Consider the following 15,796-nt stretch of genomic DNA (forward strand, 5'->3'; position numbering starts at 1 on the left):
TTGCTGCAAGCAACGTTATCTCTCCAGTAATCTCCGATAGGAAATCTAGATTTCAACACGTAGCTTATATCAAGATATTTATATACTGGACTTCGAAAGGCACGTGCTCACCCTGGGCCCACCGACTTTTCAGAGGCACATACATGCCTGTCAGGAAATCTTCCCACGGGGCGGCAATGGAAAGAGGCCCACGAGGGTCTATGCGTTGTCAGGGGGCTCGGGATCATCCTGTTCTATAAATGGGAAAGCAGTGAATGCAGAGCATTTTACAGCAGCAGACCTTCTCACCAAAAGGGCAATAGGCAAGCCAAGGACACCGGAAGCACACGCAGAGGTCAGCGGCGAGCGCTCCTCGGATGCTGCTCCCCCATTGGAGGCATGCAGAGAATGGCAATGTACATATTCGGTGATCAAGGGGGCTAACCCACGGCATTAGGAGTTCAGGCAAGCGTGCCAATCAGGGCTTTGCTGTAGGCGTGTATGTCATCTTTACAGGAGAAGTGCTACCCAGAGTTTCATATAAAATACGCCCAACTCAGGTAGCGTTGCCACCTTTGTTGGAAGCAAAAAAAACGACGTTAAGCCATGCCCACATTTTAGAAGCCCCCACCCCTTTCATAGATTCAAAAACTGTCGTACAATAGCAAGGGGAAAGAAAACATCTTCCTAGCAGTTATGTTTTTAACTGACCTATATTCGTTTAAAAATAAATAAATCTGCAGTTTTAAAATACAAAATAATTGCATATGGCTAAAATGACATTTCACAAAATGATATACCATACATTGTATTACCTTGGAATGATGAAAAGCTGAGCCGCATCTGTCAAAATGTTACCAATTATGTCAAGCCAGACCTGTTTTCAGTTTAAATAAAACCTCCGACTGACATTTCTGCTATTTGTGGCACACGTCTAACACCACTCCTAGGCATTAAACATTCTGCTATTGTCTTATGCTAGGGTAAAAATGTGTGGGGGTAATAATACACACACACATACTGATGGCAATATTTGTAGATATCTAGAAAGAAATGTAACAATTGTAACTTATAATCATCTTTTTTAATTGATTTCATCTTAATAGAAATATATATATTAATTCTTCCTTCCTGAGGAATGATAGCTCGGGGGCAAAGTGTTTCTCTTGGAAGACAATACAGCGCAGCAAAGGTTCAAATCCCGATCCTGCGCTTAAAAACCACTTGCTGGTATTAAGCGCAGTATAAAAAAACAATTATAATTATAATTATTATTTGAAGGAAAAACAGGTCTTACGAAGTTCACATTAGATGTGCCACAGATAAGGAAGATAAAGATAAACTGATCTGTCCAGGATCACACACTTTAGTTAAAAGATGAAGCCAGGATTGGAGACTAGTCCACCACTCAGGGGCTTGACCTCATTGTACGTGCAAGATAGGAAGATTCCTCTGGCTGAGCTGATGACACTGTGCATTGCAAGGGTTGATGGCAGGTAGAGGTTATAGCTTTATTCCCCCGCCCCCGCTGAGGTAGGCTGAAAACCAGAAGTCTCGGGGCCAATACCGGAGGTTAGGCAGGTCTGTATCAACCTGTTCGGATTTGATTAAGATATGCATTAACCCACTTGTCTATCTTGCCAGCTCAATAGGGGGCGCTGATCATTTAATTAAAACATTCTTAGTTTCAAAAGCAGCTGTAAAATCATTCCTAGAATCTTTATTTTAAGCTTTAAAATCCCTAAGAAAGCTCAGCGGGTTAAGAACCTGCAGCAGATATCTAGCTGCAGTCAGCACATAAATCACTGCAGCTGGCACATTAATCCACCAACCCAACATTCCTAAAGACATTCATAGGGAGGAAAGATGTAAGTGATTCTTCAACCATTTTATAAAGCACACATCAATAGCGGAATGGTCTCTTAAAACTGTTAAGCTATATTGCCAATGTTGCCCAAGCAATTTTATTTTAGAGGAGCAAGAACGTTTACAAGCTGATTTAGGTACATCAAACATTAAGCTGAATATTCCCAAACCCTATCACCCTTTTAGCGGCAAAGGTCAGTCAGAACATCCTGCCAGATAATATTTTCCACCAGAATCATATTCATTTTGTGAGACGAGATAAAAGACTGAGCAGGGTACACTGACTTGCGACTGACTTTCCCCCGTTCCTTCCAGCTTTTTACAGTAACATGCCTGTTATTAAAATTCCCCATTTTATCTTTGTTGTTGTACTTGGTAAGCAGATCATTCGGCAATATTATAGACATCTTGCTACCTTACACAATAGTGAAGTTTAATGTTCCTAGGGGGAATGCATATTTACAAGTAGCATGCTTGTAAGTTGATGTGGTCGGGAATCCATGAATGCTGCAACTCTCACTAGAAATTGATCAACTCGAAAAGGTCTACAGAGAAGGGGCTACATTCCAATAAAGCTGTCAGCATTGAGAAGTGGTCCCAAAAAACATCCCGTCCAGCCATAGCTGTTCATTCAACAGCGGTTTTCATTTGGGGCTTGTTGTTCAGCTTTTCCTAAATGTGTGTACAGTGTCAGAACCAAGTGCCTAACGGGCATGGGGTACTCTTGAACTCGTGGTGAAGAAATGAGTTCTTCCCACCAATGCAATACTCAGTTGTACTTAAGAACAGTCCTGAGCGTTTAATTGGTTGAAAGAGTAATTGACGATGGCTGGACACGCTGGACCCCAAAAGGCTGCAAAGAAAACACTGGGTTAGCAACTGGTATATGGACGGTACTTAGTAACATAAATGACAATTGGTAACCCACCTGACTATAACCAAGATGACTCCTGGGATAGCAGGTACGAAATGGCCAGCACTGGAGTCAGATAGCGAATCTATAGTAAACACAACACACCACAGGTAAGCCTAGGACTGGAAATAGAATTGGATAGAAATAACCAGGCACTAGTGCCCTTTGCTTACCTATGTGTCCAAAAGCAAAAGCTCTTTTGTAGCACCAGCACAGCAAGACGTAAACTTGAAAAGCGAATAGTTCCAAAATTCCACAATGAAGCAAGAACGCCACCTGTACCGCCGAAACGAGGACGCCTAGGTTTCACAAGTGCTGCAGGCAGTCTCTAGTCCAACACAGCCGAGTTCCAAAGTGCTGCAGGCAGTCTCTAGTCCAGCACAGAAATAAACACCCTATTCCCACTGGCACAAGTCCGCCTAGGAGATGGTATTTCCAGCGCAGCTGTTTGTAGAGGTGTTTAAGCAATGTCCATAAAGCAAAGCATTCCGTAAGCAATCCAGGTCCTCAATCCACGAGCAACAAGAAGAAATGAAATCACGAGACAAAAGCACAGCAAGTTACACAGTCCAGGTCGTAGCAGTTCAAGAAGGCTTAGACAGGAGGGCAAGACAAACGAAGTCCAAAAAACAAGCAAGGGTAAAAAACCAGGAGTTCAGTAGTACATAAGCGCTGCTGTTGAAGTCTGAGGAGAAAACAATCAGAAGCGCCGGGGGAAGGAGCGGGCGTGACTATATCGGCGTTGCTGCGGCGTGGGAGTCACATGAGCAGAAAGCAGACGGGAACGTGACTGCAGCCGTGTGAAGTGCCAGCGTCACCATGGCAACCCCCAATGCCTTCGAAATAGTCCATTGTGCAATCGCCTGCCCGTATGTGAGATTGTTCATTTAGTATCACCAGGTGAGCGAGGGGAACGTGCCAGCTATTGCAACCTGACATACAGCAAACCAAATGCAGATTGGCATTGGCTAAAGAGCAAACACTAACCACTAGTCAGCTTCTTCCCCATCAGTGCCTCCTTACTCTATATGATGGTTGTGAAGCATAGATGTATATTCCCTTGTGCCATCTTAGTCGGGTGTGAGTAGTGCATCCCGTGCTTCTCATTTATCATTGCATAGCTGTAAGTCACAGAATGCAAAAATGGAGGTATGCCTGGATGCCCTATTCACACGTAACACTGCAAAAAGGAGGTGTCTGGAGTGTGGTGTGGGTTGGTTGTTTTATTTATTTATTTATTTATTTATTTATTGGTTATTTAAATGGCACTTAAACAACAAAACAGTGTTTCAAAGCTCCCAAAGGGATGTTTCAAAGTTCCAAAAGGGAAGGGAACAAGGGAGCAAATAAGCCATGGAAATGACAATGAATAAGTGAATCAACGGTCCTAGTAGGTAGGCCTTGTGACATTCAGAATGTGCGTGTTCCAAAAAGGAGTGGGGGACGAGGGAGTTAGTGCTAAAGGACCCCTAAGAGAGGGTGGGGGGCCAGGGTGCCTGTTGGGGTGGCAACAGGTAGGTACATCGGCAGAGGCATCCAAAGCCAAGAGGGAGGTCTGATGCCCATCAGGTAAGTGCAGGGCTGAGACAAAACACAACTTGCAAGTGTAGGCCCAGAGGGTAGTGCAGAGGGGGTGGAAGCTGGTGGTGATTGGGCAGGTAGCCGGGACCCTATTGGACTCTTGAGGGACCAAGCCGGCAATCTCAGCAACTGAGGGGATGATTTGCACAGGAGGGAGAGAGAGAAAGAGGAGGAGAAGAGAAAGGTCTTGAGTAGTTTGCAGAATTTGAGGTGATCGGTTCAAGACTGAGAAGGAGAGGGAGACTGATCCAAAGGAGGGAGCCAGCCGAAGAGAGACACCTGCCACCAGCTCTCTGCTTGAAGAAGCATTTGACCAGCAGAAAATGGGAGCAAGAAGATCCAAGGAATCTGGAGGGAGAGTATTTAGGGAGAGTTGCAGGTAGCGTGGTCCCAGGCCCCAGACAGCCTTATGGATGATGCAAAGGGTCTTGAATTTGATCGTTGCGGCAACCGGGAGCCAGTGGAGAGATTTTAGGGCTGGAGAGAAACGGGCCTTGGGCTTGAGGACAAGGATAAGTCTTGCAGCCCTATTCTGGATTAGTTGAAGAGGACAGGGGGACGAAAGAGGTAGGTTGAGAAAGAGGCAGTTGCAATAATCAAGCCTGGAGAGGACCAGAGCTCCAGTGACAATGAGCTTCTGGGGGAAGGAGAGAAAAGGGGGAGTCCCTCTAAGAGGAAAAGTTGAAAGTGGGCCTTTTTGGCAAGGTCCAAGATGTAAGGAGTGAAGGAGAGAGAGGACTCTAAGATGACGCCAAGGTTTCTGGCTGCAGTGGAGGGTGAGGGAGGGGAGCCCATAGAGGGCGCACAGAGTGCAGGAGAAAAACGGGAAATAGGAGTCCCAAAAAGAAGAATCTCAGTCTTACTGGCATTAAGACAGAGATCATTGGAGGTGCACCAGGACTGGATAGCAGACAAGAAATCCGGGATGAGACAGGAGGAGGAAAAAGAAGGCGGAGGGGAGCGTGAAGAAGAGCTGTCTGTCATATATCTATACCACTAGAAATGAGGAGAGAAGGCGGAGATCAGTTGAGCAAGAGGTGCAAGGTAGATATTGAAGAGCCAGGGCGAGAGGATAGAGCCCTGGGAAACACCACATGAAGAGTGGGTGGTGGTGGAGGAGAAGGAAATCAGTACAACCTGGGACGGCCGGTCAATGAGGAAGGAAGTCAACCAGTCCAGTGCCCGCTCTGAGATAACATGAGTATCTTGGAGCCGCTTTATGAGGATATAATGGTTGACCGTGTCAAAGGTGGAAGAGAGGTTAAGGAGAATGAGAACAGCAGGGAAGTTAGAGTCAAAATTTGCAAGCAGTTCTTTACGAGTGTTCAGGAGAGCAGTTTCCATGCCTCTGGATGCTCGGAATCCAGATTGATAGTCGTGTAAACAACCAATGAGCTCAGTGTGTTGGGTCAGTTGGGGAAAAACCAACTTCTCCAGGAGTTTCCCAAGAAAGGGTGTGGTAGAGATAGGGCAGTAGTAGGGAAAGACCTAGATGCTAAAGAGTGGTTGCAGAAGTGAACAAGAGTCGGAACAAGGGAGGGAATGTTGTCCTTTATGGTTCTGGATGAACAGGGAGAAACCTCTTTGGATGAGACCTTCGTAGAGTGGACTACTCTAGAGATCTCATCTGTTGTGATAGGTGAGAAGAAGGAGAGAGTGTGCAGGGGAGGAAGTGAGGCCAAGGTAGGCAGGGGGACAGGGTTTGGAATGAAAGAAGGTGAAGATGAGAGAGAGGTCAGAATGTCTTGAGTTTTAGAGGTGAAGTGGGAGGCCAGTGCAGTACAGGGGGCCTGCAAGGGAAAAAGAGAGGTGCAGACTGCAGATGGATTGGCTAGTTCCTTGCAGATTTTGAAGAGTTCAGCCGTGTTGTTAGAGGCTCCAGAGATATGTGCATGGATGTGGGCCCTCTTCTTGGAGCAGATAGCAAGACGGTATTGCCTTTGGAGCTGGCGACAGAGGATGAGCAAGAGGTCTGCCACTTCCTTTCAGCCGCTCTGCACTTGCATTTCAGAGCGGCTAGATTGGAATTGTACCAGCTGTTATGCTCAGAGACAGGTTTCAGGTGGATCCTCATGGCAGGGGCAATAGTATCAAGAGTATTAGTGATGGCAAGATGAATATTGGCAAGGACAGAGTCAGTGGGAGAGTTAAAAGGGGGGAAGGAGGAGGGACTAATGTAGAGGCAAATGCAGTAACTGACACCCATTTAATTGGTCGGATGTCTGCGAAGGAGGCTGGCAGTGCTGGTGGAGGCTCGGCCCATGGGCCGCGAGGACCCAGGTGAGAAGAGAGGAGACAGTAATCAGACCATGCAAGAGGGGCAGTGAGAAGATTGGAGAGCGGGGAGATCAGTGAGGATGAAGGCATCAAGAGGATATCTCTACATATTATCCCCACCAAAAATATCGCCGTACATATGGTCGTTTGTAGTGCCATAGGCAATATTTTTGGGGGGGATAATTTGTGGGAGCAGGGGCTGCGGGGGTGTCCCCCACACATTTAAAAATAATTCAGGGGTTGCGGGGGGTGTCCCGCGCAGGGTCGATGGCTCAATATCGCTGCAAAAATATGGTGATATTTTTGTATTGCAATATTTTTGCAGGGATATTAACACATGGAACCATCAAGAGTGTGTCTGGCAGAGTGGGTAGGGCCGGAGGGGAGAATAGTGAGAGAGAGAGGTACAGAGATCACGGAACAGTGAGGAGGGAGGAATAGTGGAATCAAGGTGGATGTTTAAGTCTCCAAGAAGGAGAAGTTTACAGGTAGAGGTCAGAAGTGTGGAGGCAAAGACAGCACATCCAGAAAGGAAGTTAGACACGGGGCCAGGGAGCCTATAGATAGTGGCATGGGTGAAAGAGAAAGTCGGAGAGACAACAAGTTTGCAGACAAAACATTCAAGGGAGTTGTAGTTCTGGGTGGGTATGAGACAGGCAGGGACCCACTAAGGGAAGATCAGGGCTACTCCACCACCAGATTGGTTGGACCGAGGCTTGGAGATGATCTTGTAGCCATCAGGGAGAAGGGAGTCAAAAGCATTGACTCAGCTGGCATTGATTCACGTTTCGATGAGAGCGAGGAAGTTAATATTAAAGTCTTCGACAAGGAGGCAAATGTCAGAGGAATGTCTGACAGCAGATCGAGCATTCAGAGTGGCTAAGTATAGCTGGTCACCACCTTTGAAGGTTTTCTGAGAAGCGGTATAGGGAAGTGGTACACCCGTCGGAGGTGGTGACAGAGGTGCAGAGAGAGAGGAAGGAGGACTAGCAGGAGAAGGTAGGAAGTTGATAAGGGCTGGCAGGAGCCAGTTAAAGAGAAAAAGATTGGGTTGAGGACCCTGGGCCATGACAGTGCCATTGTAATAGGCATTGATGATGCACCTAGAGGATGAGAAGTGTGCCAAGAGTGGGTGAAGAGGAAAAAGGGGAGAGGGTAGAGATCAGTTGGGAGGTTCATAGGTCTGGAGAGGGGACAGAGAAGAGGATATCTGTGAAAGTCTGTCTGGAAGTAGCACTGACATAGGTTTCAGCAATAGATAGTCCAGGATTAGAGGACAGATCTTTTTTTAGCTTTTATCTTCCAGACTTCGTTAGAGAGGTGGGGTAGGTGATAGAGAAGCAGTTAGAGTAGATGGGAGGGATGGAAAGTGCCATTGGGGTAGAGAGGATGGACAGATGGAGAGGCTGCACAATGCATGAGCAAAGTCACCAGGCAGCCTAGCAGCCGAGGGGGGACGTGTGGATGCACAGATGGAAAGCACACCAAATCGAATTTACCACAGAGCACTAGAACACAGCACAAACTGGAAGGATGCACCGATGGAAAGCACACGTAAATTCGAATTGACCACAGAGCACTAAAATGCAGCACAAAATGGAATGATGCACAGATTGAAAACACACCAAATTCGAATTTACCACAGAGCACTAGAATGCAGCACAAAATGGAAGGATGCACAGATGGAAAGCACACATAATTAATAAATTAATAATGCCTGCTTGCTTATTTCATTTTTGAAAACAGGCATCCAGCATATCGTTTTTTTTAAAAGTGTAAATAGAATGTGTAGTTTTGTACAAAAAAATGGTTTGCGCTTACAACCAAACAGGCAGGCTTGTATTGTTTTTATTAATATACGATTGGCATATTCTTTCACAAATTACTATGTTATGTTAACTAATTTTGCATTTGTATAGCGCCTTATGTACCATTGGTATGATCTTAAGGCGCTGGTAGGTTTAACGCCCTCGGGAACCTCAGTTCAAGTCAGTTTAGAGAGAGAGACTCGTAAAGTGCGTGGGCGCACCAGGTATGTGTGCAGCTGGTGTGGTTGTTGCATAATAGCTGATTCTTAGCGGTAGGTGTGGTGCTGAGGAGATCAGTTGAATGTGTTCAGTCTGGAGGGTCGACATCCAGACTGAGTTTTGGCTGCGTTAGGCCTGAGGAGATGCCTGAGCTAGCCGGTATGTGCTAGCTAGCTGTGTTTTATTAGAATGATGGGTAGTTTGATGAGTCATGTCAGTATGAGAACAGCTTTACCGAATGTGTCATAGTACTTCTGTGTTCTAGTTTAATGGTGGTGTATAGGAGAGAGTAAGCCTAGTAGTGTGATATTGTTACGCTCACCTGGCTCCCACAGGGGCGACGGTCGGAACTGGATAGCTGCGGCCTCCACCAACGTGACTCGTAGAGAAGAGATGACTGACTGGACTGGCCTGCTCAATTTTGTCTGCTTGACCCCTAGGAGTATTCTCCTGAGAGCGGAGAAAGGGAATTAGCCACCCGTGGATTGAGCGAGCACACCTCCCCTCTGTTTTCCCACGAATCACCTCCGATATTCCCTTTCACCAGTCTCACCTTATGGTTTTGAATGATGAGCTCTCCATCCTGCGTGGAGTGCAGGGGCGCGTAGATAACCAGTTACTTCACTGGTCCGAAGGAATTGGGTGAGTTCCAGACAAATATTGACTCAGAGGTAAGTGGTGAGGAGCCGTAAGTGTTTGGTTCGTAAGAGTTCAAAATGTCTGTTATTCACTCTTGTCCGATTCCTTCCTTTGTCTTGCAGCTTGATTTGAGAGGAGATAATAATAATAATTAACCTGTTGCTTTCTCTTTCCTTACAGGTACAGCGTAAAACGATGTGGCGTGTAGAAGAATAATATCTCCAGCTTAGTAAGTCTATTGTGATAATTGAAATTGTCTTTGTTGGTTTTCACAGCTCACCTTTTTGTCTTTCTTCATCCCCTTTAGGTGCCCGGAGTTCGGCGATGAATGATGGAGCAGCGCCGGGTCGAGGAGGTGCTGTGAAGACTGGTAAGTATAGCGCGGCACTGCAGCTGGCGGTGCGACGCGTACAAATAAAGTATTTTTCCTTGTTCGGATACGCGAAGGATCCAGGATCTGTTGAAGAATGAAGGTAATGTTCTTGCTCTGACCTTTTCTTATTATTTCCCTTCTTTCTAGGAGCTCCGGATTCGAGGCGGGCGTGGCAGAAGACTGGATGCTGGACTGACAGGCACGGTAAGCGTTACGCTGCAGGATGCAGAATAACGCGAAGGGTGTGCTGCTCATCGGGCGTGGTTTAAATAGCCTCCAAAGTAGTCCCAGTAAGAAGTTCCCCAAGACCACACCTGAGTAAAAAATAGTCCCTGAAACAAAGTAGTTCCTTCCAGGCCTCACGTTGGTTTGGATTCTTTGCAGCATGGTCTGCATGAGGTAAGTTTATTCATATGAGCCTGGCGCCTACAGCGCCAGGACTGAACCCAGATAGCCCCTAGACGGGGTGGCTGGGTTTTCATTAGGTGTCTGGATGCCTGCTCCCTGGACTGATGGACCTGGTCTGGATGTTCAGGGATAGGCACCATGACAGCACTCCCCCACAAGGACCCCCCCTAAGTTCATTCTTCCCCTTGGTCCTGGTTTGCCTGGGAAATTTTGATGGAATCTTTCCACCAATTAAGGTGCATGAACGTGGTCACTAGGCTCCCATGACCTTTCTTGTGGCCCGTAACCCTTCCAGTCAATTAAATAAAAAAGTTGTGATTTGACCATCTTAGAGTCCAGGATGTTTTTAACTTCGAATTCGGGTACCCCGTCTATTAGGATGGGGTCGGGTGGTTTAGTTAACCTGGTTCCGGGTTGTACTGTCTTCAGAAGTGAAACGTGAAAGACGGGATGAATTCGCATATTGGAAGGTAATTCCAATTTGACGGCCACCGGGTTAATAATGGCTTTAATGGTGTAAGGTCCCAAATATCTAGGGTTAAAGGTCTGAGTTCCTTTTAGAGGTAGGTTTCTTGTAGCTAGCCAAACTTGATTCCCAACCTGGTATTGTGGGGCTTCACTTCTATGTTGATCTGCATTTTTCTTGTATCTTTCTTTTGCTCGTTTCAAATGTTCAGTTGCCTCCTTAAAGGCTTGTGTAATAGTAGCGTGTAGATGATTCACTGCAGGCATTTCCAAGTGTTGGGGCGAGTCGAGTTCTGAGGTCCAAGGATGATGCCCATATATGGTGTAAAAGGGGCTTTGTCCGGTTCCTGAATGTACAGAGTTGTTGTATGCGTATTCGGAAATCCATAAAATATCCTTCCAATTGCCTTGGGTTTGGTGTAACATGCAACGTAGGTATTGCTCACGAGTCTGGTTGGTCCTCTCGATCTGACCATCGGTCTGGGGATGATGACTGGTTGATAACCTCACGTTGATTTGCGCCAATTGACAGCATTTCCTCCAAAACTGCGAAATAAAATGACTACCTCGGTCAGAGACCAACACGGAAGGGAATCCATGTATTCGAACAATGTTTTCAAGAAATTCCTTGGGCAAAGTTGAAGCTGAAGGTAATCCTTTTAAAAGAATAAAGTGAGCCATCTTGGAAAAAAAAATCCACTATAACTAGAATGGTGTTGAATCTACTACATGGAGGAAGGTCAGTAATAAAATCTAGGGACAATGTGTGCCATTGTGTAGGCGGAATATCCAAAGGTTGTAAAAGACCAGCTGGTTTCTTCTTCAGACTCTTGTTTTGGGCACAGATACCACAAGATTGCACAAATGACTTTACGTCTCTTCGCCAGGTGGGCCACCAAAATTGTCTTTTAATTTTGGCCTCAGTCTTTGCAAATCCTGGGTGTCCCTCAATCAAGTAATCACGAAATTGAATTCCGCGAAGAACAAGGCCCACCTAAGTTGACGTGATGATTGGGCTTTGGCAGTCTTCAAATATTGTAAATTCCTGTGATCGGTGATTACAGTGATTGTATGCCTGGCACCGAGAAGATAATGCCGCCAAGCCTTGAATGCAGATTTGATGGCCAATAACTCCTTATCGGTAACTGCATAGTTCAATTCGGGTGCCGAAAATGTTCTTGACCAGAATGCTACTGGATGAAGTTGCCCGGTTTCAGGATCCTTCTGGGAAAGAACAGCCCCCATGGCTAAACTGGATGCATCGGTTTCAACTACGTATGGAAGTTCAGGGCGTGGGTGCCTTAAAACAGGTGCAGACGTGAATTTCAATTTTAGTTCTTGGAAGGCCCTTTCAGCCTCTTCGGTCCATAGGAAACGCTTATTCTTTCGCAAGAGTGCTGTGATGGGATGTACAGTATGTGAGAATTCTGGAATGAATCTGCTGTAGAAATTAGCAAATCCAAGCATGCTTTGTACTCCTTTAACTGAACTAGGTGATGGCCACTTGAGGTTTGCGTCCACCTTTCGAGAGTCCATTCAAACTCCTTTTGGGGTCAGGATAAATCCAAGGAATTCGACTTCTGTAGAGCAAAAAACGCATTTTTCCAATTTTGCAGTGAACTTATGCTAGCGCAGTTTTTCAAGAACGGCACGAACGTGCTTAACATGGTCTGATTCTGAGGAGGAGTACACAAGGATATTGGCCCTCATTACAACTCAGGCGTTAAGGGTTAACGCCACCGTTAACCCTTAACGCCTGATTCTGATTTTAACGCCTGCTTTTAGCAGGCGTTAAAATCCATGGCGCTAACCCACCATGGTGCTAATTACGCCGCCGTAATTAACGGCGGCGTAATTAGCGCCTTCCCCACTCCCATTATGCCCTATGGGGCAAAAATGGGAATGGGGAAGGGAAAATGGGAAATGGGGATTTACCGCCCCACTCACCTTGGAATGGGGCGGTAAATCCGCCACCCACCATGGTGTAAACAGAGTTTACACCATGGTGGTAAAGTTGGTGCACTTAGCACCAAGGTCGTAATGACCTCCATTGTCTATGTATACAACAACACAGACGTCAATGAGTTTTCGAAGGACATCGTTCATAAAATACTGGAAGGCTGCCGGTGCATTGCACAACCCGAAAGGCATCACCTGATATTCGAACAATCCATACTTGGTGCGAAAGGCAGTCTTCCATTCGTCGCCTTTCTTTACACGTACCAGATGATATGCCCCTCGGAGATCTAACTTGGTGTAGATACAACCATCCTTTACTTGGTCCAGTAATTCGGGGATCAGAGGCAATGGGTATCGGTTTTTTACCGTAATTTGGTTTAATGCGCGGTAATCTATGCACGTTCTAAGGTCACCTTCCTTTTTGGGCACAAAGAATAAAGCTGAGGCTGCGGGGGACTTGGATGGACGAATGAATCCATTAGCAAGGTATTGATCCAGGTATTGTCGTAGATGACTGTTTTCGGGCTCCGTAAGGGCGTAGATCCTACTGAATGGAGGTTGTGCACCGGGTAAAAGATCGATCTGACAATCATATGATCTGTGAGGCGGTAACGTGTTTGCCTGTTCTTTCTGAGAAACATCCTGAAAAACTTGATATTCCTGTGGTAACTGCGCCATTGAAGTAGCGACTGTGGCCAAGCCTTTATTTAAGGTTTTCTCCAGGTAACAGGTGTGTGCACAATCCGGGAAGGTCATTCTCTTCTCTCGCCAATCAATACAAGGATTATGTGTTTCCAACCACGGCATCCCCAGAATTATTTGGAACTGCAGGGCCTTGTTTAAGTCAAACACAATGCTTTCTCGATGCCCATCTTGACCCAACAGCTTCACCTCTGTAGTGGAGTGAGTTACTGGCCCGGAGGCAATTTCAGTCCCATCAACAGTGGTGATTACATCAGTTGTGGTCTTTTTGCAAAGAGGCAGGTTTATCCTAGTAGCCAATTCGTGGTCCATGTAGTTTCCGATGGCCCCGCGTGCACACGTGATGGCTGCCTTGGATCAATAAGGACCATTGGCACAATTAGGTGCGAGGTCTGAGTGTCCTTTTTTAAGCTCGGCAAGCAGACCTCTACGCTTGTCGGGCGTGTTTGTTTCCCGAGTCAGGCTCTTTATGGCTTTTGTCTGCAACTCATACCACCTTCTTGGGTGGTTTAACAGGGCAATCTCGCAGAAAATGTCCCGAAGTTCCCCAGTACAGACACAATTGCAATTGCCGTCTCTTTTCTTTTTCCTTTTGAGTCAAGGGTCCTTTAACCCCCCCCCCGATCTGCATGGGTTCTGATGCATCTGTTCCCTTGGGGGTAACGTTGGGTTTAATAAATATGCGATTCTCAAATTTAGCTCGATCAGCCTTTCTATTCTGAAGTCTGTGATCTAACTGGACCACCAGGTCTATGTATTCAGCACAATCCTGGGGTGGATTTACTACTTGAGCTAACACATCTTTGAGTTCTCCTCGGAGTCCACGATGAAATAACGTAATTCGTTTTGCCACAGGCCATCCGGTTTCTACCACCAACCTATTAAAGGTTGCAATGTAGGTGAGCAGATCCTGGTTACCCTGCCGTAGGGACAAAAGTTTGTTATCCAACGCCTGTCCTTGTAAATGTCGGGCGAATAGTCTTTCCATGCTTGTTTGAAAGCCCTGAAAATCCCGAAGAAGAGGATCATCCTGGTTGACTAGTGGAATTGACCAATCAGCTGCGCTGCCACTGAGATACGATAGTACAAAGGCTACTTTGGCTTGATCGTTCAGAAAGGCTCCAGGTCTACATAAAAAGTGAAAGCGGCACTGGTTCATAAATACTGCAAACCTTTTTGGGTCTCCAGCAAAGCGTTCGGGTGGCGCTAAAGGGATATTTCCAGATAAAACTATTTGCACAGGGTTGCTTGATGGAGCAGGATTTGGGATCCCCCCGAGTCCAGGTAAGGGTGTTTGCCCAGCTTGGTTTTGCAGCAGTTGCCTAGCAAGATCATCAGTGTGTTCCTTAGACATTAGTTTCTTGGCTGGCGGAATGTACTTCTGCCCTAAGTTCCCCTAATAAATGGGCCAGTTGGTCGGTTTCTGAGTTCTCCATAACGCCCGGGTGGGAATTTCTAGGGTGGCTTCATGTTCTGTTACGCTCACCTGGCTCCCGCAGGGACGATGGTTGGAACTGGATAGCTGCGGCCTCCACCAACGTGACTCGTAGAGTAGAGATGACTGACTGGACTGGCCTGCTCAATTTCGTCTGCTTGACCCGTAGGAGTTTTCTCCTGAAAGCAGAGAAAGGGAATTAGCCACCCGTGGATTGAGCGAGCACACCTACCCTCCGTTTTCCCACTAATCACCTCTGATATTCCCTTTCACCAGTCTCACCTTATGGTTTTGAATGGTGAGCTCTCCATCCTGTGTGGAGTGCAGGGGCGCATAGATAACCAGTTACTTCACTGGTCCGAAGGAATTGGGTGAGTTCCAGATGAATATTGACTCTGAGGTAAGTGGCGAGGAGCCGTAAGTGTTTGGTTCGTAAGAGTTCAAAATGTCTGTTATTCACTCTTGTCCGATTCCTTCCTTTGTCTTGCAGCTTGATTCGAGAGGAGATTGTCCCGTAGCAGCTGATTGCGTTTAGGTAAGAGTCTATATTACCCAACACTGTCCGGTAAAAAAATGCCAGTGCTTAACCTGTTGCTTTCTCTTTCCTTACAGGAACAGCGTAAGATGATGTGGCGTGTAGAAGAATAATATCTCCAGTGGTCACTCGGTAAGTCTATTGTGATAATTGAAATTGTCTTTGTTGGTTTTCACGGCTCACCTTTTTGTCTTTCTTCGTCCCCTTTAGGTGCCCGGAGTTCGGCGATGAATGATGGAGCAGCGCCGGGTCGAGGAGGTGCTGTGAAGACTGGTAAGTATAGCGCGGCACTGCAGCTGGCGGTGCAACGTGTACAAATAAAGTATTTTTCCTTGTTCGGATGCGCAAAGGATCCAGGATCTGTTGAAGAATGAAGGTAATGTTCTTGCTCTAACCTTTTCTTCTTATTTTCCCTTCTTTCTAGGAGCTCCGGATTCGAGGCGAGCGTGGCAGAAGACTGGATGCTGAACTGACTGGCACGGTGAGCGTTACGCTGCAGGATGCAGAATAACGCGAAGCGTGTGCTGCTCATCGGGCCTGGTTTAAATTGCCTCCAAAGTAGTCCCAGGTAAGAAGTTCCCCAAGACCACGCCCGAGTAGAAAATAGTCCCTGAAACAAAGTAGTTCCTTCCAGGCC

The sequence above is a fragment of the Ambystoma mexicanum genome, chromosome 8 (assembly GCF_040938575.1).
Source record: "Ambystoma mexicanum isolate Mex_15411 chromosome 8, UKY_AmexF1_1, whole genome shotgun sequence".
Lineage (NCBI taxonomy): Eukaryota > Metazoa > Chordata > Amphibia > Caudata > Ambystomatidae > Ambystoma > Ambystoma mexicanum.